General features: G+C 44.5%; 1 protein-coding gene across 4 annotated transcripts in view; it reads left to right on the top strand.

The window, feature by feature from the left end:
• Positions 1-23,041, top strand: part of IQSEC3 (IQ motif and Sec7 domain ArfGEF 3) — a 977,131-nt gene that overhangs the window by 439,038 nt on the left and 515,052 nt on the right. The window lies entirely within an intron of this gene.

Below are 23,041 nucleotides of genomic sequence, written 5' to 3'. Positions count from 1 at the left end.
TTTATAAACATTAAAATATGAAATTAACATTTAAAAAACCTTCGTAATTCGCTGAATAAACCATAGGTTTTACAGACGTTATAGTTAGGAATTAGCATTTAAAAAACTTTTGAAATTCACTAAAAAAAACATAGGTTTCAGGGACGTTATAGTTAGTTGGACATTTGACTCATATAAAACCAGAGAAATTCACCTGTTATAGTTAGTTGAGCTAACTATAACTCGTGCGCCCGCAATGCACTGCTGATGATGTCACATATTACATCACTCATGACATGGTCTGTGACATCACTGATGACATCACAGATGACATCTCAAATGACATCACTGATGACAAGGAATTGGGCCCTGTATTGTTTTTTTGAACAAAAAAGCAAAGAAGTAATTTAAGAGGTGGGCGACCTCGCCATGGGCCCGCCGCAGAAAGTGGCAGGAAAATATGCGAAATGGATTGAATATTATATACATATATATATCTATATATATATATGTGTGTGTGTGTATAAGTATGTACACATATATATGTATGTATGTGTGTCTATCTATCTATCTATCTATCTATCTATCTATCTATCTATCTATCTATCTCTCTCTATATATATCTATATATTTATTTATATTTGGGGGTTATCGTTTACCTGCAATATACTTTTCATTTTCGTTGTAAAGGTATGCGTGGTAAAGGCATGCGTTGTTTCATCATACAACATCTTCCAGCTCTGTAGTTCTGGTCATGCAGTGGGGCAGGCTAATTAGCCTGCATTGAAGCTGCCAAATGACCTATGAAGCATGCAGGCCCTTCAGAGGGAGAGAGCGGGACAACACTGCTCTTTTCAGCTCCTATGTGTTCACAGCGATCATCTTTGGAAGAAGCTTTTAGGTGAACGAGGTGATATCCACCACGAACCCCAGGAAATATGTCACCCAAGAGAGTAACAAGAGGATTTCTGTAAGTTGATGTGTAAACCCATGTTTGTTCGTTTTACACGGGAAGGCTGAGCATCAAAATGGCAAAGTGTTGTTTTGTTAGGGTCTCCTAACGTCCTAGTATCGGAGCTTCAATCAGAAAATATTAAAAGAGTATCTCAGGAGCATGGAGGTTGAGGGAAGAAAAGAAGCAGAGATATGAAGAGCAATATTACATGAAGAAATATTTAATTCAAATACAACCCATAATTTCCTTTCTTGCCTAACACTTCCTACCAGATGCTTCACCAGGACACCTGAACCTCAGTTATATTCGAGCGTTAATCATCCTCGAAAGAAAAACTCCTGAACACTTTGGGGCTCATTATGAGCTCTGAGGTAAAACCGTGTGAGAATACCAGAGTGCAGTATTACCACATCATTAGGAGGTATATTTTCCATAGGAAAGAGTTTATTTGTGGAGTCTGAGTTTTCTACAGTGACTTCCACATTTTGCCTCTGTCACAGCAGTTTTCACCGTTCACATTTTGCAAGATTGTTCCTGGAGAAGTGTGAACGTGGAAAATTGCCCAAAGTGTGGTAGTATAGGTTTGGGTCTAAATTCCTGTGCTGTCAGAATCAGGATTACAAAAGGGGCTCGGAATAAGCCTGTGAAGGTGCTATGTATTATTATTAACACTTCCTGGAAGAAAGACTCAAACGTTATTGTTCCTAAAACCAGGTGTTTGACACTCTAATAAATACATGAACTTTTGTAGGTTCAATTACAGCAACCTGAACCCGATGTGTTAAGAAACCTCTTCCAATCACCTTCTAGGGATGGTACTCGTGCCAGGGTCCAGAATTAACTTTTGTGAACAGCAACAGCATCTGAACCTCCCAAAAATATTCTAGTATACCTGCCCTCAAACCTGACCCCGCAATCCACATATTTCATAACGGTCATGTCCATGTTTGTTGTACTAACCTTTGATGTACATTAACACCGAGTTCAGGGTACACTTAGGACACACCCACAATATTCTACTACAATAATATGCAATGGTTATTTTTTTAATGTAGCATTTTCATTGCAAGCATGTGGCCACCGGATTTAGTTGGTGGCATATTTTATCTTTATTTTTATTTTTGTGGTGCGTATTTGGGACAATAGTATAATAAATTATCTATTGCACCACTTTCCAAAGGCTAGAACTATTGGCTTTGCTACAGCTTATTTGATCGTAGCAGTTCCACAACGTAGAACCAAATGAATTGTACACTGCTCCAATGTAGAATTCCAACACCGTTGTGCACTGGCATACTTTTTTCTTTTCTTTTGTCCACAGGGAAAATATTTCCTCTGCCCCTCTCATAGTTTGGGGTGTTCTGCTCTACTTCCCAACCTGGAACAATTTACTCCTGCAATTGACAGGAATACAAGTCTGTCCTTTTCAAGGGTGGGCGGTTGAGGGGAGTTTGTCGATGGTGACAAACTGATGTGCTTGTGGGCTGAACACACCTTGAAATGTCCACTCCCCCACACGCATTGTGTTTCCGTCTCCTGCCTAAAAGTAGACTGTCATAGGGTAATATTACGCCGGTTACGTGACTGCTGGGTCACTGTAGATACATTTCGTATATTTTGCCATTTGCTCTCGTATAGGAATTTTTACAAGTGCAAATGTCTTTGCGACTCGGGTCGTAGGTGTTGGGAGTTAGCATTCCATAATTTTGTAAATTTGATAAAACTGCAGCTACATATTTGAGTGATTCTGTGCACTACTTTAAGCACGCCCATAATCTGGAGGTGAACACAGGAAATAATGCATTTAATGTATGTATAAATCGACACATTGTGGGCTGCAAAGCCAATCCATACATTCTACATGGAAATTCAATTTCTACAGTGGAAATATTTTACTAGCACTTCAGGAAAAATTCAACACACTGCCCATGAAATTTCTTTTCATACGTAGTTGGCAAGTTGATGTTCAGTGTACGTTTTATAGTGAGCTGTGAGAGCAAAGAATGTTTTTATTCTAAACGTCTCTCCAGCTGGTGTGGTGCTAAGCATGAACACTAAGGTCAGTTTTTCTTCCAGAACTTGAACATTTTTTAATCTTGAACCAGATTTACAGTTGATAAGTAAGCACAGAAGGTCTCACCCGCTCCAAGAATGTGAGCAACGTTCTGAATAAGCAGCTTAACTTCGAAGTGCTAAACATACGGCCGGACAGGCCTTTTACTCCACTGGGCCTTTCCCTGGTGGGCTGTGGCCCTGTTTCTAGGGAAGGCCTGTGCTCCTGTTGCCTCTGTCTCTTTCCCTATCTCCCCGAGGATATTTGCAGGAGGTATAGGGAGGCCTTAAGAGAGAGGGAAAGAGAGGGATGAAGCAGTAGCGGCTGGTGTCACTGCAGAGTGGCAGGGCAGGAAGGTGGGGGGGGAATCAACAACAATGAAAATACATTAAAAAAATAACGTATCTGCCTCCTGCCGCACCGTTGATCTTCTGCTCGTCTCTGGCCCCACACAGGCTCCCAGACTCCCCTTTGGCCAATCCTCACGCTGCTTTCATGCATCATGTATGCTCCCAGAGAGCTGGAAGCCTGTGCCTGCGATCTCCAACCCGGCAATGCAGCTTGGGTTGGAGACAGCTTAGTGTCCTAAGACAGCTGGCCCAACCCATAGGCGCACTGACAGCAGTGCAACCACTTCCCCTCCGTGACTGTCATCCCCATTACCCAGCCCCCAAAACTCCAACCTTAGAAACTGAAAATTAAAACAATAATAAACCCATTTTATTATCACTTTATTTTTCAACTTTTGATGCTGCTGTCAGGGGGGGCGTGCTACTTTGCCATGGCAGAGTAGCCGCCACTGGGATGAAGGTGGAAGGCAGAAAGATAGTGTTCAGAAAGGGAAGAGAGGAGAAGGAGAGAAAGAATGGGTGGATGGTGATCCAGCGGGTTACCAAGCTCAGGTACTCCAACACCATATACTCACCTGGGCCCATAAACACACACACTATCACATAGGCTAGTAAATACCGCTGGGTCAATTTTATAATATTTATGAGATTAATTACCTGTCAAAAGTTAACTAATCTTCACTGATCAAAAAGTTCTTTCCTCTGGTCAATGGACCTGATAGTTGGAACTAGTTGATGGTGAAATGACATCAGGGTTATTTATATTCCTTACCATTCTGAAATAACCACAAACTCAGGAGAAGTTTTAAATGTTTATCTAGTTAATTCATGTGAGCCAAACAAGAATACAGTACAAACTTCATTTCTCCAGGGAAGAAAAGTCAATTAATTATTTACTCTGTCACCTATATTATATTGATAATTCACAATGACGGTGCCTCACAAAAGGAGAAGATAGAGAGAGCAGCACAATGACATACTACACAGAATTATAGTTACCTAGGATGGTGTGGAAACCAACCCCTTGGCCAAGGAGTTGGGAGGGTTCCCTGGGAAAGATCAGGTGACAAAGACTTCAGGACAGGTTTTCAGGACAGGATTCAGGACAGGATAGATGAACTCTTCTAGATACGACGCCTGTGTCGCACCCCTCTCTGACACTATCTTCCTCCTCGATTCTTCCGCGATATTCTTCTATTATGTGCCTCCTCGATTCTTCCGCGACCTTCTTCTATTTAATTGACTCAAATTCTAAGTCTGGAAATCGATTCTTCTTCAGTTCTCGGACAGCATCTCGGCAACATGAGCATAACTAACGAACTAAACTACCATAATTATAGCCTTCTAATGGCATGTACCACCCCTTAATGTTTCAGTTTCATGAATGCTCTAATTCTGATTGGATAGGCAAGGGGGGGATGATCATCACACCATGCTAAGTTTAATAATTTTCTTTAGTGCTTTGTTCAATGTTCCAGCCCATTAATTTATTTTCCCAAGCTTTATTTCCCATCCGCATTAACATCTTTATCAACAATTTGTATACATGTGGCTTTATTCTTGTTCAAATTTCAGGATGTCCACCAGGTTCCCAGGACATGTTTTGCATGTGGCCTTGGACAAGATTCAATTACACCATCATGGTTTCCCGGCTGGTTGTTACTGCGCATGCGTGAGGAGTCAAGTGCTGTACAACCATTAGCATCTCTCGGAGGCCCAAATACGAACTAGTAGAGAGGTCAAAAGAAAACATATTAAATTCAAAATAAAATTATTTCACTGTATACCACCTATCTCTACTCTAACCCCATTTACTTATAATAGCTCTCCCTGCATTAGCATTTAGTACATAGCATGTTTTAGTTTCAGCAAAGCAGATGCTTAGCATGTGAGCTTTCAAGCAGCCATTTTAAAAGCGTTTGCGCAGGTGCAGGAAATTCCCTCCAAGCAAAGACTTCATACAGCGTAGATGAAGTTGACGCATGCGCAGTACAGTTTCCCGCGTTAGCAGCCATTTTAAGTTTCACTCGGGTTACTTGTTAGTAAAACACATAAGCAAGCGTCATTCTAGCTAAGATATGGAATGTGGTGTATATTAGTTTACAAAAATACATAATTAGTACAAAGTTACGAGTTATATGAGAGAATTGCATCTGAGCAAGTCTCTTTCATACGAGTCCTTGCTCCATCAATGGAAAGAGAATGAGTGCACAAGGAGATGAAGGGAGCAGGCCCTCAATGAGCATTTTTGCCAGGGCTACTTTGGTTCCCCAGTCTGGCCCTGGATAAGCATGAAGGGGTTTTTCCTTCAGAAAATTTCAACTGTAATTTTAAAGAGCCTATTGCTCTCCATCTCACTATCGATAGGGCCGTATTAGTATCCTTCCAACAGCAGACGTGGACAATATCTCTCCCTCCCCAGTAATGAGAGGGATGATACCATTTGGTGTGAAAAACCCAATAATACTAGTTTCCTGCTAGAAGAGACAGTGGATATCCACAGCTTTTGGGCTGCTTCCATCTCTGTTATCTGACCCCCCCAAAGAGACAATGGCCCTCGGTATGTACTACGGCATGGAGTTACTCACACACTCACGCTGATTCGCCAGGGTTGTCTACTGTTTGGAGACTTGTCAGTGTCACCTGTTAACACCGCTGTCTCTTCTGGAGCTTCTCACACTCTATACATGTAAGCATCAACGTCTTACATGCCTTTTGTAGTGAAGGAAATTTATGTAAAAAAGCAAATCACATAAATCTGCCAACCCGCTAAAAGAGAAAACCCTCACAGGAAATCTCACAAAGAAAGGCACCCGTGTGAAACCTTCAGCTCAGCTGCCTGGACTGGATCCTTACTGAGCATAGAGCTCTGGAGCATTTCCTACCACACTTTCTCCTTACTCTCTCTTCTGTGACAGAAAAATCCACTCCGCTTCAATATTCTAATTGGCTCTGAAGGCCATCCAATCACCATACAGCTATTCAGAACACTGGAGCAACCTCAGTATCCATGACACTAGAATGCTAACTGCTTCAGGTACATGGCAAATTATCTCAACATGGTTGCACCTCGATCTGGAAAATGTGGCTTGACATTACTATGAAAGTTAGCACACCAGAATGAGGTGAATCCAATTAGAGAAACTCAGTGCCCAGAAAGGCTGTTTCGGGTACTCCCGTCATACCTGAAATTAAACAAATACAGTATCAAAATGTTCCATCTGCAACACTATCCGTGTGAGGAATATGACAGTATGTGGCAGCACCTTCACCGTGAAAGCACGGACACCTTGATTTAAAGCACCAGCAGTGCCCCATTTAAAGTACTGAAATCCAACAAAGTGTTAGTACTGCACCTTTATTATTACAGCAGCCTGATTTGTAAGGGCCGCATCTTCACCGTTCATAGTATTGCAGCCCAACATGTTATTGTTGTTATTGTTAATTGTGATTTATAGAGCGCTTAATACCGGCAGGTCTCTAAGCGCTGCGAGAAGATTAGCTATAGTCCCAGAAGTGAATTTAGTCTCTAAGTAGTAGATGCTATGCCCAGGCTTCTGTGAAGTGTAACGTCTTCAGTTTCTTCCTGAATGGGAGAAGGGCTCTTTCGGAGCGGAGATGGCCTGGCAGCCTATTCCAGAGTTGTGAGATGAGGACCGAGAAGGTTCGTCCACCTTTACTGGTGTAATTAAACCATGGACATTTTAGTAGGCCCTCCGTGGCAGACCTTAGGGTGCGGCCAGGGACGTATTTCACCAGGCGTTCTTTGATTTATTTTGGTGCCTGACCATACAGGGCCTTGTGGGTGATGCAGTGGCCTTTGAATCTAGCCCTCTGTTTAATGGGAAGCCAGTGCAATTGTTGCAGTAGGGGTGAGGCTCGGGTGCATCTGGGATGCTTAAAAATCAGCCTCGCCGCATCATTCATTACTACCTGGAGTTTGCCAAGCAACTTGTCTGGCATTCCAATGTAAAGTGAGTTCCCATAATCAAGTCATGACAGGATCAAGGCGGCCACCACCATATGCATGGTCGAGAAAGAGAGGATGGGAGATAGTTTCCTTAGCTGTCTGAGCAAACCCACACAGGTCCTGAACACGGTAACTACTTGGTTGGCCAGTGAGAGTTTGGCATCTATTTTAATGCCCAGGCTTTTTACCACCGGAGCTGGAGATGGGGTATCTCCCAGCTCATGTGGCCAATATTGGGTGATCCATGGGTTACAGTCTGTAGTGATGGCCAATACCACAGTTTTATCTGGGTTGATCTTGAGAGAGTTGGCCGTCATCCAGTTTACCACAAATCTCACTATGTCTTTCACCCGTGTGTGGGCTTGTGGAGTGTTTTCTATTTGTAGGATAATGTGTGTGGGCTTGTGGAGTGTTTTCTATTTGTAGGATAATTTGTGTGTCGTCCGCATAGTTAAATACCTGACAGTCCATCTGGGCCAGATCCCTCACTAGTGGTCTGAGGTATATGTTGAACAGAAGTGGTGACAATGCAGACCCTTGCAGGACTCCACAGGTTGTGGACCCCCTATCGGACACCCAATCACCTATCTGTATTTTTAGGGTGCGATCCGTCAGGTAGGAGGTGATCCACTGGAGAATTGTCCCCCCAATGCCAATGTCCTGGATTCTTTCTAGGAGTTGGCAGTGGTTGACCGTGTCGAACGCTGCCGACAGGTCAAGGAGGACTAGTGTGCACGGCTTTTTGCTGTCAGCTGTGATCCTAATTTCATCCAATACTGACAGCATCACCAGCTCGGTACTGTGGTCGGCCCTTAATCCTGCCTGCCTGTCCCCGAGTAGTTGGTGTTCGTCCATGAACATTGATAAAGTTCGCAGAACGTGTTGCTCCATGATTTTGTCCAGAAAAGGAAGTTGGGATATGGGCCTGTAGTTTTTCATGTTGGTGGTGTCTGCTCCTATCTTTTTGAGAAGGGAGATTACTCTTCCTTCCTTAAATTTCCTGAGGACCTTCCCAATGGGCGTGTCTGTGTCTTTAAAGTATGATAGTCCTGTACAAAGCAATAGTGCTAGTACTATCCATTAAAATACAATTAATCGCTGCCTGGTATTGCCACAACACAACCTGTAAAATCATTTTGGATGGCAAGTAATGATCACAACTGTGTCGGATATCCTATAGCATGAGTGGCAATAAAACATAGCCTGGAGTAGTAGCACGCTGTTGCTCCTTTTTTTCCTTTGCCACTTGCAGTCCTGTGCTTACTACCTCTGGTTTCAGGGGTCACTAAGGCAACTCCATGATCCTGGTTTACTTTCTGTAGCTTTCAATCCTTGCTTTTTCCCTACACTTACAGTAGGATATGCGAGGCTGGCGAAGTGTTAAGAGCGGAACATAAGGTCAGCCCTTTATGCCTTCATTAAAAGCGATCCAATAAACTTCAAAATGTGTTCCCTGACATATCCAAACTCTGAGCTTTGTGACTAAACAAGATTCACGGGTAAATATTGACTAGTCGAACATGACAATATATATGGGGGAAAACCCCCAGGATATTCTCCATTTAAATGGGCAAACTCATAATACGTGATGGTTGTAGCCCCCGAAATATTCTGGACACATCAGTGTCAGTTTTCATCAGGTGAGATAATTATCTCAGTACAGCACTAACAGCAACAGTGCCAATTTTGTTGAGCTGCGTTCTTTCCACGTTCTTGTATGGCTCAGAATGTTGGTAGATGACGAAGAGCTACATTGCCAAACTGTTAACCCTGTCAGCCTTCTACACCAGTAACCGGAGAAGAATCTTGTACATTTCCGGCCCACGAGCCATCTCCAACCAATCAGGAACTGCACTACAGATGCAGACGAGGTGAGCATGGACACCATCAGTATGAGCAGAGGTTGGATAGGGCACACTTTCAGACGAGAACAAGACTCCATCACAAGAACAACCCTCACCAAGCCCCTGGAAGGTGAGTGGAAGAATGGCAGGCCCAAGAGCACCTGAAGGCGAACAGTGTAAACAGAAGGGAAGGCCCTGGACCTCAGCTGGGGCACCCTACAGAAACTTGCTCAAGACAAAATTAAGTGGACGTTCTTCTTTGCTGCCCTATGTGTCAGCCGGTATGACGGGCCATGATTAGTTATAGTTCAAAAAATGATCACACCAAACACTGGACCGCTCATAATGAGGGCCTTATTGTTAACACTGGTGGAAGGGTGTGTGACGTCGCTTCTCGTACTACTGTCATTCGATGGACTGATCCCCCGGAAATTTCTTTCCGGTCCTAGATAAATGTGTTGCTGTCCCTTTAAGATTACATGCACGCAGCACCAAAAGAACCCGAAGCCTTGGTGACCGCACAGTGCGAGCTCCAATGATAAAAGGGCCGCTGGAGTGCAGCTCTTCACAGGACGATGTTTATACCCGCCTGAGCAAAGTCATAATTGACACTTCTGAAATATGACGGCGCTGGAATGGGCCTACGCTGCGCCTCTACTGCTTGAAAGAGGTTTCATTTTAGAAGCACAGAGTTCCAGCCGGGAAGCGCACGTTGCCTCTGAAAAGCATTACCAACGAGTGTGTTGCCATTCGCTTAGGCACGCACAGATTCATTTAATGGCGCCACATAGGTGTGTAACGTTTTGATTGAAGCGTTGTTTACAGGCTTGCTCTGTAGTCTCTGGGCTAACCATTTTAAGCCAACTCATTACTCGTCCATTTTGAATTTGGCAAGTATCAATTCAGTGGTTCAAAAATTATTCTGGAGAAACACGTTTTGGGGTCTTCGTACCCAAATGTTGCTCTCATCTGAAGCCCAAACAACTGGGCACATTTACAACAAATATGCCTCCAGGATAGAGAATTTGCCAGAATAGTCACTTTTTTTATTTGGTGGAACATAGTTGTGATTACAAAATCTTATTGTACACTGCAAAGGCTTAAGCAGAAGTGCCCTTGTATATCTGTACCGCTCGACACTTTGGACATGTCCTTCTTAGTCAGAATGTGCCACACCCGGATTGGTTGTCATTACGCAGTATCCACTGAGCCACAAAAGGGTCTGGGATGCTCTGAGATTCCTTACCGCTTCTCTTGTGTTTGCAATTGGTCATTGGCCTAAAGTGTTTTGTCTTCACAACATTTCTGAGTGGGAAATGCTTAGGCTCTGCTCAAACAACTCCAGTGCTTTGGACCCTGTGTCCTACCTCTGTGTTTCTGACATTTGAAGGTCTTTTGGTGGATAAAGTTCTGGATCACCAATCAGAGATTCCTAGCTCAGACATAGTATGAAGCCAGAGGAACTTGTTGCATTAATTAGACCATGTGGATGACCCTTCATTGCAAATCAGCAGAGGCTTTTTAATGCTTCTTTTGTGCATTTCCAAAGGTTCATACAGTCTTTCATTCCATGATTTTGTAGTCTTTCAATCTGTCCCATGATTGGAAATGGACACGTTTCCAAAACGTCAGAGTTTGGCTGCCTGACGTTCTAGTCTTTCCAAATAGTCTGAGTGTCTTTGGGATTCCTGTACAGACCATGCTCCAGTAGTCCAAGCGCCCCATGGCATCGGCTCTTGTGGGATCCACTCAATGACTAGTGTGAGCCTCTTCCTGAGCATGGACATTAAAGGTTCACACACCACTAACGACAGATTTTATTCGGTTTGCACAAAGTGGAAGGATGGCAGCTCACGATTTCAGATCTTTCCCAAGGAATCGTGCAGCGCTGTGGTCCGCCGAGTACCAGCGTCTCTGTTTTTGCTTGGCTCAGGCAGAGGAAGATTCCTTTCATCCAAAAGAAAATGTAGTCCAGGGATTCCGGCTTTGTCTTACTCACGGGTTGGTCTGTTGGGTGTGGATTTGAGTGTCATCGGTGCACATTTGGAAATGTACCTGATGATTTTCTATTGTGCTTGCCAATGTAGGGTGTAAATGTTGAAGAGAAGGGCTGAGAGGAAGGATCCACTAAGGGAACCACATGTCACTCTTATTATTGACAATATTTCTCATTGTGCATTCGCAACTGCAGGTCAAGATGGAGCAAATTCAACATAAGGCTACACTAGACAGCGCTTCACATTCATTGAATCTTTTCAAAAGGATAGTGAGGTCCCCACTATCGAAGGCTATGAAAGGGTCATGGAGCATCAGGGCTGCTTACTTCGCTTCATCAAGTGTGATGGGATCTTTCCTGATGTTAGCAAGGGCACTTTCTGTCATCCACGAGCACATGATCTCTCAATGAGGTTTGTAAAAAAATGGTGAACTCAACGTACTTGGGGTTGGTTATTGACCTGTTTCTACATGATTGTTGTGAGTTAAGACAGGTTAGAATTTGCTTGTAGTTTCATAAATCTTCTTATTTGATATCATTTTAGGGAGGCAATGACTGCATGTTTTATTGATCGGCAACAGTCCCTTAGTGGGGGACGCATTTATCAAGCTTGTCATGTTTGTCGCGAGCTTCAGGTTTTGGTTATGGTTCATTATTGATGCATTTAGAGTCAGAAATGTTGTGGGTTTTTTTTTGCAGAAACTTCAAGGTACTATGGTAGCCTTTCTTCTATGTCTTATAATGTGACAGAGAGATGTTAACTATTATCTGATCTGATCAAAGAAGTCTGACAGTATCTATATCTGCACCAATTGGTTTATGGTTTCTATATTATAAATATTATAAATGAATACCTACTCCACAGTGTCGTCTGCAAAATGTACACAAAGGTTATTTAGTTGAATCCAATGGCATTGTTTTGTTTGGAATAGTTTACGTTAGTGTTGTTTGCTTTATGATTTTCACATAATATAATACACATAGGAAATATAAACAAACATTCATCTGCTCCCTGCTCCTAGGAAAATAATGATTAGCAAACAAGCAGTAATTCTGTATAGTGCCACAGCTCAATGAACACAGTCCAGAATGTCTACGCCTGTTGGTGCTGATGCTATCTTTAAAGAGAATGACTGTGTTCTGGGAGGCTGAGGTGGATGGTAACAAGATTGTAGAGCTCAGGTCCTTGCCATGGCAAAAGGGGCATAATGTTTGCTGGCGATGACCGAGATCCTGGAGCCCAGCTTCCAGGAAGATGCCGGCCACGGGCATAGTGGTTGCTTGTGATGTCGAGAAGACAAAAGAGGTACGGTGTTCCTGGGTGGCAAGTTGGCCACCTGGTGAGTACTCAGAGTGGTAGGGAGGTGGGAAATACCTCCTTTCGGAACTAGGACCCTCACACGCCCAGCAAGCTAGGTGTCATGCTTCATCATATGGGTCTGCTCCTCGTCGAGCCGGCGCACGCAATGCTCGACGGGCACCCATAAAGGGGCTCTTTATCGGAGATCTTTTGTTCCTTGCCGTATAGGTACCGTGGGTGTGAGGGGCCTGGTAAGATGTAGATGTGGTGTGTGGGTTAAAACAGGTAAGGGAATCCTCTATAATTATTTTTATTCTGGAGAGATCACAACCTGATTACAAAGTAAAAAGAAGAAGGAGGGCGACTATTTTGTTTTAATCTGAAAAAATTACGCTCTACCCCTTAGTGGTCAACATGTTTCTCGCCTATAAAATGTCTCTAATAGATCAGTTGGCGATTACTCAGGACCTAGTGACTAAATGAAAACTATCTACAGTGTGTGGTGTGGTTCTACATACCACTTCTCTCCGTAGAATGTTCCCCCGGAGAAAAGCAGCCAACCTCTTAAGGATTCAAGTGCGGCTTCATCTGACCGCAGCAGAGTATATGGACACTCAACGTAGTGTCGCTGCTCCCGCTCAGAGCAGTCCGGCTCACCTACCCGCTCCGCTGCATCAGGAAGGCAGACAACCCCAAACTGGTCTAAGAAGACCAAAGGTTGCATTGATACTGTAGGCAGGGATTCAGGCAGACAAGATAAGTAAATTGAGGAAAATGGATAATCTCTGGATGAACTGGAGGCTGGGTTTGTGAGGCAGCATGCACAGCAGCACACTGTGGGTGGGGAGGCAAGCGGGCCTTAGGCTTCCCATGCTTAATGAAGTGCTGTAAAAGTGATCCCCCCAAAATTTAACAGTGGTCCTATTTGCATTCCTGCTTCTGGCTAGAAGTAGAGAACAGGCCTACAAGCAGCAGAGCAGGAACACGGATATTTCCTGGGATGCATCGCTCAGAGTGTGGGCTAGTTTATGATTACAGGTCTTTACATGCTCTTGCGTTCTCAGAGTGACTATTAATGGTGACAACCAATCTGCAAAGAAGACTGTCAGACTGCTCGGACAACCCCAGCCAGCACCCCAACACCCTGTGTCAGAATGTTTTGAGGTCTTATGGTGATGACTGTTAAGGGTAGGGTCACCTATACATATTCTGCCCTATCCGAAAGGTATCCGAATAGGTCCCATCCTCTATGAAAGGTGACTGGAGATGCATTGGGGTGCTGGCAGACCCTAACACGTATGTGATCATCCTTGGGCGCTCTACAAATTGCCTGTTACAGATGGAAGGAGATTTGGCCTCCTGCCCAGTTCGGTGGGCTACACTACGAGGGGCTACCATACCCTGCCTCTGCCCAGAGCAGTTCAGACAGTGCCACATGGCATAGAGCGTCTTGGGGGAGTGCTCAGTTATCTCTACAGGTTGAACCATGAGAGCTACAGGGAAAAGTACAGGAAGCTAGAACTCACAAGGGGAGTGGAGGCCCCTCCCACAGAAGGTTATTTGAAGCATAGGATAGTAATAGGGTGGCACCTGTGGCTATTGGGGGCGGTTGGATGTTTTTGAATGAATTAAATGGGAATTATTAGGAGTAGGCAGAGAGAGGAAGGCAAGCCAAAAAGGGAAGTGGCATCGAATGGGGTGAAAAAGAGTGGCATAAACAGGAGAATAGAATGACTGTGGCTTCCAGAAACACCAGAAGAACACAAAAGTGTGAAATTAGGATATAATTTATTTAGGGATTGAGTTTAAATGTTGAATCTCCTGTTCCAACATCAACCCAAACCTGATGCCTGGGTGTATTTTTCCAATGTATGTCTGTCTTTCCATATTATGTGCATACAATACACAAATATATTGCAAGCACACATTTTAATTAATAATATGTCTGAAATACTACTATACTAGCTGGAAATATTATTGTGATCTTTTATTCAATTAGCATTGGATTAATTCTGCACTTATTGGTGTTAATAATTAGGCAATACAACAAAAATAGCCACTTCCAAAGGTTGCACAAGTTGCCTTTAAAGTGTAGGCATGGGGGCAACCCCGTTGTCAAGGGTAAGTGGTCCTTTAACTCTAGGACTTTTCCTACCAGTGGTTTAAAGCAGCAACTCCTGGGTATGCTGTTTGCTCTTCTCGGCATGTGGTGATGATCCTTGGATATTTTTTTTATGTCCTTGGCATGCAATCATGATGGCATTTAACAGTAATGCATGAGGATGTTGATTGCTGTCATTAACTTGTAGTGGTAATGACTGAATTTTTTTAATGCTATTGGCATGCAGCAATGATCCCTGGACACATTTATGCTGCTCTGTATGTTTTTGCTGTCCTTGACATATAGTGATGATGACTAGTTATGTTTGTTACAGTTCTCGGCGTGCAGTGAAGATATTTGGGTGTGCATTCTGCTGTCTTTGGCATGTAATGATGATGACTTGGTATGTTTGTTACTGTTCTCAGCTTGCAGTGTAGATAACGGGGTATGCATTCTGCTGTCTTTGGCATGTAGTGATGATGACTAGGTATGTTTGTTACTTCTCAAGGTACAGTGATGATAGCCGGGTATGCCTTCTGCTGTCCTTGCATGTAGTGATGATTAATAGGTATGTTTGTCACTGTTCGCGCCGGGCAGTGATGATAACGGGGTATGTCTTCTGCTGTCCTTGCATGCAGTGATGGTGACTAGGTATGTTTGTCACTGTTCTCGGTGTGAAGTGACGATAACGGGGTATGCCTTCTGCCGTCCTTGCATGTAGTGATGATTAATAGGTATGTTTGTCACTGTTCGCGCCGGGCAGTGATGATAACGGGGTATGTCTTCTGCTGTCCTTGCATGCAGTGATGGTGACTAGGTATGTTTGTTACTGTTCTCTGTGTGCAGTGAAGATAGCAGGGTATGCATTCTGCTGTCCTTGGCATGTAGTGATGATGACTAGGTATGTTTGTTACTGTTCTTGGCGTGCAATGAAGATAACAGGGTATGCATTCTGCTGTCCTTGGCATGTAGTGATAATGACTAGGTATGTTTTTTACTGTTCTCAGTGTCTAAAGATGATAGCCCGGTATGGCTTCTGCCGTCCTTGCATGTAGTGATGATGAATAGGTATGTTTGTTGCTGTTCTCTGCATGCAGTGATGATAACGGGGTATGCCTTCTGCCGTCCTTGCATGTAGTGATGATGAATAGGTATGTTTTTTACTGTTCTCGGCGTGCAGTGAAGATAACAGGGTATGTATTCTGCTGTCCTTGGCATGTAGTGATGATGACTAGGTATGTTTGTTACTGTTCTCAGTGTACAATGATGCTAGCCGGGTATGCCTTCTGCCGTCCTTGCATGTAGTGATGATGAATAGGTAAGTTTGTTGCTGTTCTCGGCATGCAGTGATAATAACCGGGACTGCCTTCTGCTATCTGTGCATGTAGTGAGGGTGACTAGGTTTGTTTGTTACGGTTCACTGCATGTAGTGATGATAACCGGGTATGTTTTCTGGCGGGTTGTGCCTTCTGCCATCCTTGCTTGTAGTGATGATTACTAGGTATGTTTGTTTCTGTTCTTGGCGTACAGTGATGATAACCCAGTATGCCTTTTGCCGTCCATGCCTGTACTGATGATGAATAGGTATGTTTATTACTGTTCTCAGCGTGCAGTGATGATAGCAGAGTATGTCTTCTATCGTACTTGCATTGTCGTGTAGTTCCTATATCACCCATACAGGATCTGTGCATTCCGGATAACATAACCTGTGGGTTTGGTGGCAGACTGGCTCTGAGCACCCCCACCGAGAATGTTAGCCTTTCTGTTTTAGCTAGCTCACAGTGCCACTAGAATCTCCTCTTATCGGGGAGAGAATAGTTTCTGGCAACCTCAGAACATGACAACCCTGATCCCCCTGGATCGTGGAAACAATATACTACTTTTTGCTCAGTCACTCGTGCTCACTTATTCGGTCTCAGAGAGTTACACAGAAGAAACAGTCGGGCGTGTTACAATAAGAATTTATTGCACAGTTGTTCTTCTAGTGTAAAATGTATGTGCTGCAACAAACCTTAGACAGTAGCAGATATATATGATTAGCAGTACAGTGAAGATAAAAGGATAGTACAGTTCTACCATATTGCAATAAGCATGAATAAATACATGAACATAAAATGCAGGATAAAAGTGTGCGCGTACTTCTAAGATGCCTATCTAGATGTACATAAGTGTACCTAGAATGTGGGTAGGTGTGAAGCTAAGAATCCCTCTAGGATTTAGTGTAACCCCATTACCTGAAGTGAGCGTGTGGGACCCTGCCCTGGTCTCGAGTTGGACACCCCGCGAGGGATGTGTGAGTCCACTTTCAGCTGGAGCGTCTGCATGCAGGAGCCTCAGCGTCTCTGGTCAGTGTGCCGGCCTGGAAGTCTCGGTTCCCTCTACCAACCCTAGCAAGATTTGCTGTATTTATACCGAAAGTATATAGGGTTTCTTTGTCCCTTGTTTGAGATTAACCTTGTACGTAGATATTATGCAGGTGGTGTGTACCCCCTGCCTGGTTTCCAAGAACCCTCATGAACATTCATCCATACTGTATGAGTCTATTGATGAAGTTATAGGACACTATTGTTCAGGGAAAAACCCTCCTTCTGCACCCAGGATTAGAACTAGGTAAAGGTTCAATCCTAAAGGCTCGTTACTGTATAGTATAAGGGAGATAATGTAGGTGAAGGTGTATGATATTACCCGGGCCTATATTAGGGTACCTATATGAAACATAACAGCATGTAGGGATGAATACTAGTTATTTTTGTTACTGGTCTTGGCGTGCAGTTATGATAATTGGGTATGCCTTCTGCTGTCCTTGGCAGGTAGTAAGGATGACTAGGTGTGTTTGTTACTGTTCGTGGCAAGCAGTGAAGATAAGCGGGCATGCCTTCTGCTGTCCTTGGCATGTAGTGATGATGGCTAGGTATATTTATTACTGTTCTCATCATACAGTGCTGAAAACCGAGTATGTTTTCTGCCGCATATTTATTCTACGATCCTTGCATGATGTGATGATGACTAGGTAAGTTTGCTACTGTTCTCAGCGTGAAGTGATGATAACGGGGTATGCCTTTTGCTGTCCTTGGCATGTAGCGATAATGACTTATTATGTTTGTTACTCTTCCCAGTATGTAGTCATGACAACCGGGTATGCCTTCTGCTGTCCTTGCATGTTGTGAGGATGACTAGTTATGTTTGTTACTGTTCACTGCATGCAGTGATGATAACCGGGTACGTTTTCTGGAGGGGTATGCCTTCTGCCATCCTTGCATGTAGTGATGATGGATAGGTATATTTGTTGCTGTTCTTGATGTTCAGTGATGATACCGGAGAATATTTACCGCTGTCCTTGGCATACAGTCATGTGATCTGACAATGCTTCTGACACTTGACATACTACAGTTGTGCCTGGGGATGTTTGTTCTCACTCTTACTATATACAATGAAGGTTCCTGTGCCTTCTTGCCCCTTCCCTGGCACTCAGTGAGCATTACATTTAATGTTGAGTCCTGCCACAGCTCTATCTAACTAGCTCAAACTATAATCAGTTATGAGAAATAGGGTCTGGTCATAAGATTATTTTCATTCAGTCAGTCGCTGCCTTAATGACTTGCTGGGGGAGTCGCGCGGGGGTTAGCGCACGGGGGTTAATTAAAAAAAAATTACCTTCTAGGGTCCCGCGCGGTCTCAGCTCCTGGCTGGGTCCCGCGGAACAGGAAGCAGGCAGCCTCCCTCCCCTCCCCGAAGCCAATCACAACGCTGCGGTGGGGACGCCGACCAGCCACGTGTCTATGGGGAGGCCATTTTCTCCATGTAGGTTGCATGCAGCCTACATGGAGAAAAGGGAGAGTGAGCATGACTGGTTTGGTCGGCCTCAGAGGGCCGACCAAATATTCAGGGCCTGCAGCATTGGGCAAGCCACTCCCCTGACCACGAACAGACCAGCCCACCCCCAACCAAACTCTTCTGCTTTCTCGTAGTGCGAGAACCAGAAACATAAAATTGTAGTTTTGCCATTTAATGTTTCTGCTTCTAGCACTGCGAGAAAGCAGTGGGGCGATGCTCCTCCGCCCTAATGGAGGAGCCGCCCCTGCATTCAGTGGGAAAACAATCTAAATCTGCTGGTTGACATAAAGTCCAACTGACAACAATAGACACCATAAGACACTAATAACCATCTCAGGATGCAACTGGAACCAAACCAAATGTTCTTTGTTGAAATTTAGTATATGTCAGAAACCTCAACTGGACCCTTCAGACACTACTTGTAACTGTTCAACTGCAATTTCTGCCTGGTACGCTCTGCGTATAAGGACAATATCTGACAGGGGAGGTAAAGCTTTATTGTCATAGACAAGCAGAGATGATGTTCAAATGTTCTGACTTGGAAACTGTGATCCTGAGTTTGTCAGTCTCATAGGGCCAGATGTACCTAGGTTCCCCTTTGCATTTCTTAAATAGCGACTCCATAGGAATTGCTATTTAGGAAATGCAAAAGGATATGTACATTTCCGAATAGGAAATCACAATTTAAAAAAAAGCAAAGCCAAGAGTGCCCCTGGGCTGAAGGCACCCCCCAGGGGCAGCCTGTACTTCCTAGTGCACATGTAAACATGTAGGTGGACATATGGCCTAGGGGCATATGTGTGCTTTATGTCACATTAAATAAATGCATTTTTAATTCATTTTTTATTTTGCACATCGTTATCATCGACACTTGAATTCGATGTTAATTGACTTTTCCGAAATGCCCAAATCGCGTTTAGGAAATGCTTTGTACATATGCTTTAGGAATCATAAATAGGTAATCCCTATTTGCGATTCCTAAATCACTATCGCAGTTTCCGATTTCTACAGTGTAGAAATCGCAAATTGCGACCGTTTTTGGCCCTTTGTACATCTGGAAAGGCCTTTTAGCATTTCTTAATGTGCTGAAATAGCCATTTGGCCTGTTAAGAAATGTTAAATGGCTTCGTACATATGGGCCACAGTCTGTTCACCTAACGCCTTGGCGAGCAAGACCTTGTACAGCCCCCTCATTTCCCAGCTTCCCGCAGGCCACACAGGAAGAGCGACGAAAACAGGCTTTGTTAACTCTGCCTACCCACACAGTCAAAAAAACACTTCTAATGTTTTATGTATGATTTAACGGCAAACAAAGTGCTTGCCTTCCTCTTGCAGCCCAGATGGAATGCCGGCTGCTGTATTCTCTTTGTCAACTTCACATTTCATCACCACGTGCATTCTGTGAATGTCAGGTCCCGCCTCACACAAGGGCCGGCTGGCAAAAGGCAGGGAGACGCGCGAGACGCTGCCAAGGCTGTTGGCATTAATACTAATTAAAATGGCGACCCTTAACGCTACCACTCTCGTTCGCCGTCCATGCACCGAATGAAATGTGTGCATCTTTTTTGCAGCTTTACCGCTGTCTCAGTCGTGCCTGGTGGATTCCTGTGCGGATCAAACAAACTGAAATTCTGCTGCTGCTAGAAAATTGCACCCCCATTTTTTTTTTAACTTTTTTATCTCTTCAGCACCTTATTCTCCCCTGAACTTGGAATCTTCGAACCCACTAGAGGTGCCTCAAGGGAGGGTCTGCAGCGTGGCAGTGGGGGGTTGTGGGGCATAGCTCGTATCCTAACCCCCCAGTAAAGGACGCCTACTGTCCCCTCACCTGACGCTTGATGGCCAGTACCTCTATAGCGCAGGGCGCTGGCCTTTTTAAAACCTGTCTTACACAATATAGCTGGGGTTGGTTATCTTGTGTCCCTGAATGTGTTCTATGGTTGTCTCTGTGTGACATCCTTGGGAGTGCTTGAATTTACCTCTGTAGCAAGACAGTGATCTCAACATAAGATGGTACCAGTAATTCCAGTACGGGTTGTCAGAAATAACTGCAGCACTGGCTCAGAAATAAATATGACCAGGACTATGGACTGCGAATCGTGACAAGCCCAGAACCAAACTAGGGCACCAGAGAGGCGCTGGTGCTGTGCAGTGCCCCAAAGACAAGCTACTGCCCTGACCCAGACACGCTAACCTGACCTAGAGGACGCGCTCAGTGTCCCGCTTCACCCTAGCTTCATTTGATGTGTTCTTTTGACTCCGGATGTTTGTACCGATACCTGAATCTTTTAAACCCTTCTTCTAGGATTCATGTTTTCTGAGTTAATAAGATCTGATGCTCTGGCCAACTATAAACCTAAACCGTTTCTCCCTCCAGTCCCAGTCCCAAATAGAATTCAACTGGTCCAATGGGTATTCCCATGCCTGTGCGCACTCCCCCTATAGAAAAATTCAAACCCGACTAGCTGCCTCCAAAATACTATTCCTTACAGTCTTGGTACCCTCCGCAGCCCAATAGAGAAGCTAGCCGATCTCCCCGCAGCGGTGACTCCTGGCACGCTTATTCTTGACCAGTTGGATCTGAGACAAGCTTCCGTGATCTATGCAAAGTTCCCCTCTTAGACCGACCATAGGATGCCCAATGGCTCCATTAATTGGATAGCAGCAAGCTAGAGCCGCCACTATCTATTGTCAGCAACACCGTGAACATGTCGGGTGAGGACAGTTCACTTTTGAGGGGTGGGCCTTAGGGTGGTTTTTCCCTAAACGTTTTGCTTTCACCCTCCTATTTTTCTAAATTTGATTTTACCGGCTTTAGGACTCTGTGCTTGTGCTCACTCCCTAAAACATGGAAAAATTGGCTTATACCTAACTGCCATCGTAAGAAGCTGGCTCTCTATATAGAGCACTAAAAGGAAGTACACTGTGCAGAGAGTCCAGTGGGTCCCCAATTGGCTTACAGAGGCTAAAGGAGATAATACTATCGCTCTCCTTTGTGGTAGTGTGGGCGAGCAGTTAGGCTTATCAGAGGATAGTGCTAAGCATTTGTTGTACTCACAGAAGCAATAAATGAGACACACACTCAAATAATCAATCTGAGACCAATTTAGAAAAATGACACTTCTTTTTATATATATTTGAAAATCAAGAATTACGTTCAAAGGTAAGTACTTTCTTTAGCAAAATGTCATACATAAAAAATTTAGCTTTTGCAGTTGTGCGCCTTTATGCACAATACATTCCTATGGAAGGACAATCGAAAATTCAATAAGGGTAAGTACAGTCAGTTTCAGGGGTTCACCTTAAAGTTCGGAGTTGTAACAGGCAAAGGTTCAAAGTACTACCAGCAGTTCATCGGGACCTACCTGGATTCTACCGGGAGCAGGGTGCTGGTGAGGCTGATAGCTGGTGCTATGGTGAAGGGGGCCACCTGGACACATGCTGCACAGTGGGACTTGCGGGCAGATCCGAGGGATCCCAAACGGGGTCCTAGGTGGCAAGGGGTGATAAAGCAAAGGGGCACAGCCGGTTGGTCCTGGCATCTGGTGTCACACTTGGTGGGGAGGCAGAGCTGACCTTCCAGAGTACAAGTATCTTCTACTGGTCATCTGCGGCATCAGTCAGGCAGGGAGCTGCAAGGCGGGGGACCTGGAGTAGGCTGATTGGTGCCAGCGGACTGCAGGGGAGTAGGTACTCTACTCCAAGGGAGACTGTTGGCAGTTTTTGAAGTGCTGGCAGGCTACCAAAGGCTTTGGTAGTGCTCCAACTCGCAGGACGAGCCACTCTGTTGTGATTGTTGTGAGAGGCCTGAGGACGGCAGGGATTCCCGCCAAAGTCCAAAGTTCTGCTGCAGTTCTCGCCAGGCAGTGATGTTTCTTCATCCTTCTTCGTGTTGAAGCATCGAATCTGAGTTGTTGGGCTCAGGAGTGCCTCCTAAATACTCAATTTAGGGGTGTTACAGGGAGTGACAGGTAGTAGCCAATGGGCTACCTACCTTTAGGGTGCCTGCACCTTCTATATGACCACTTCCTCTGGGAAGTGCGCATAACCCTGACCCTAGCATCCTAATTCCATCCAAAAACAATGTGGATGAATCTAAAAGTTTAGTGCCCATCAGCTGGCCACCCTGAGGGGGGTGCTGGCTGAATGTAGGCACGCCTCATAATCTAACTAATTTTCCCGCCTGTCTTGCAGCCAAATGTGGGTGCAGGACAGGTGGTGGGTATCTCTATTATCTGGAGGGGCCTAGGGTTGCATATAAAGGGTGGCAGGGCCTTTGATGCTTATAGCCCTGGAATGTCCATCCTGCTTGGAGGAGGTGTGAACACCTCCGCACAGAGCACCCTTTGTTCCTGGCCTCTGAGAGCGTTGGCTCTTTTCTCAGTAGGCCAAAAACCTGTCCAGGGTGGCTGGCTGGTCCAGACCAGTCAGTGAGCACACTTGTAGTCCGTGGGTTTTCAGGGGACCCTTCTATGGTGGGGTACTCTGTGTGCATTTATTAATAAATCTATCACTGGCATCAGTGTGGGTTTATTAAGATGAGGTGTTTGGTACCAAACACATTGGGGTACAATGAAACCATTGTGTAGCTGGGAAACTCCTAATGCTGTGTGTCCAGCCTATGTTCTGCTATGGCTTCCCTGTGCACTTGTAATATTT

Source organism: Triturus cristatus, chromosome 4_1 (assembly GCF_964204655.1).
Source record: "Triturus cristatus chromosome 4_1, aTriCri1.1, whole genome shotgun sequence".
NCBI lineage: Eukaryota > Metazoa > Chordata > Amphibia > Caudata > Salamandridae > Triturus > Triturus cristatus.
The sequence above is the reverse complement of the archived record's forward strand: the minus strand, read 5'-3'. Positions and strand labels throughout refer to the sequence as shown.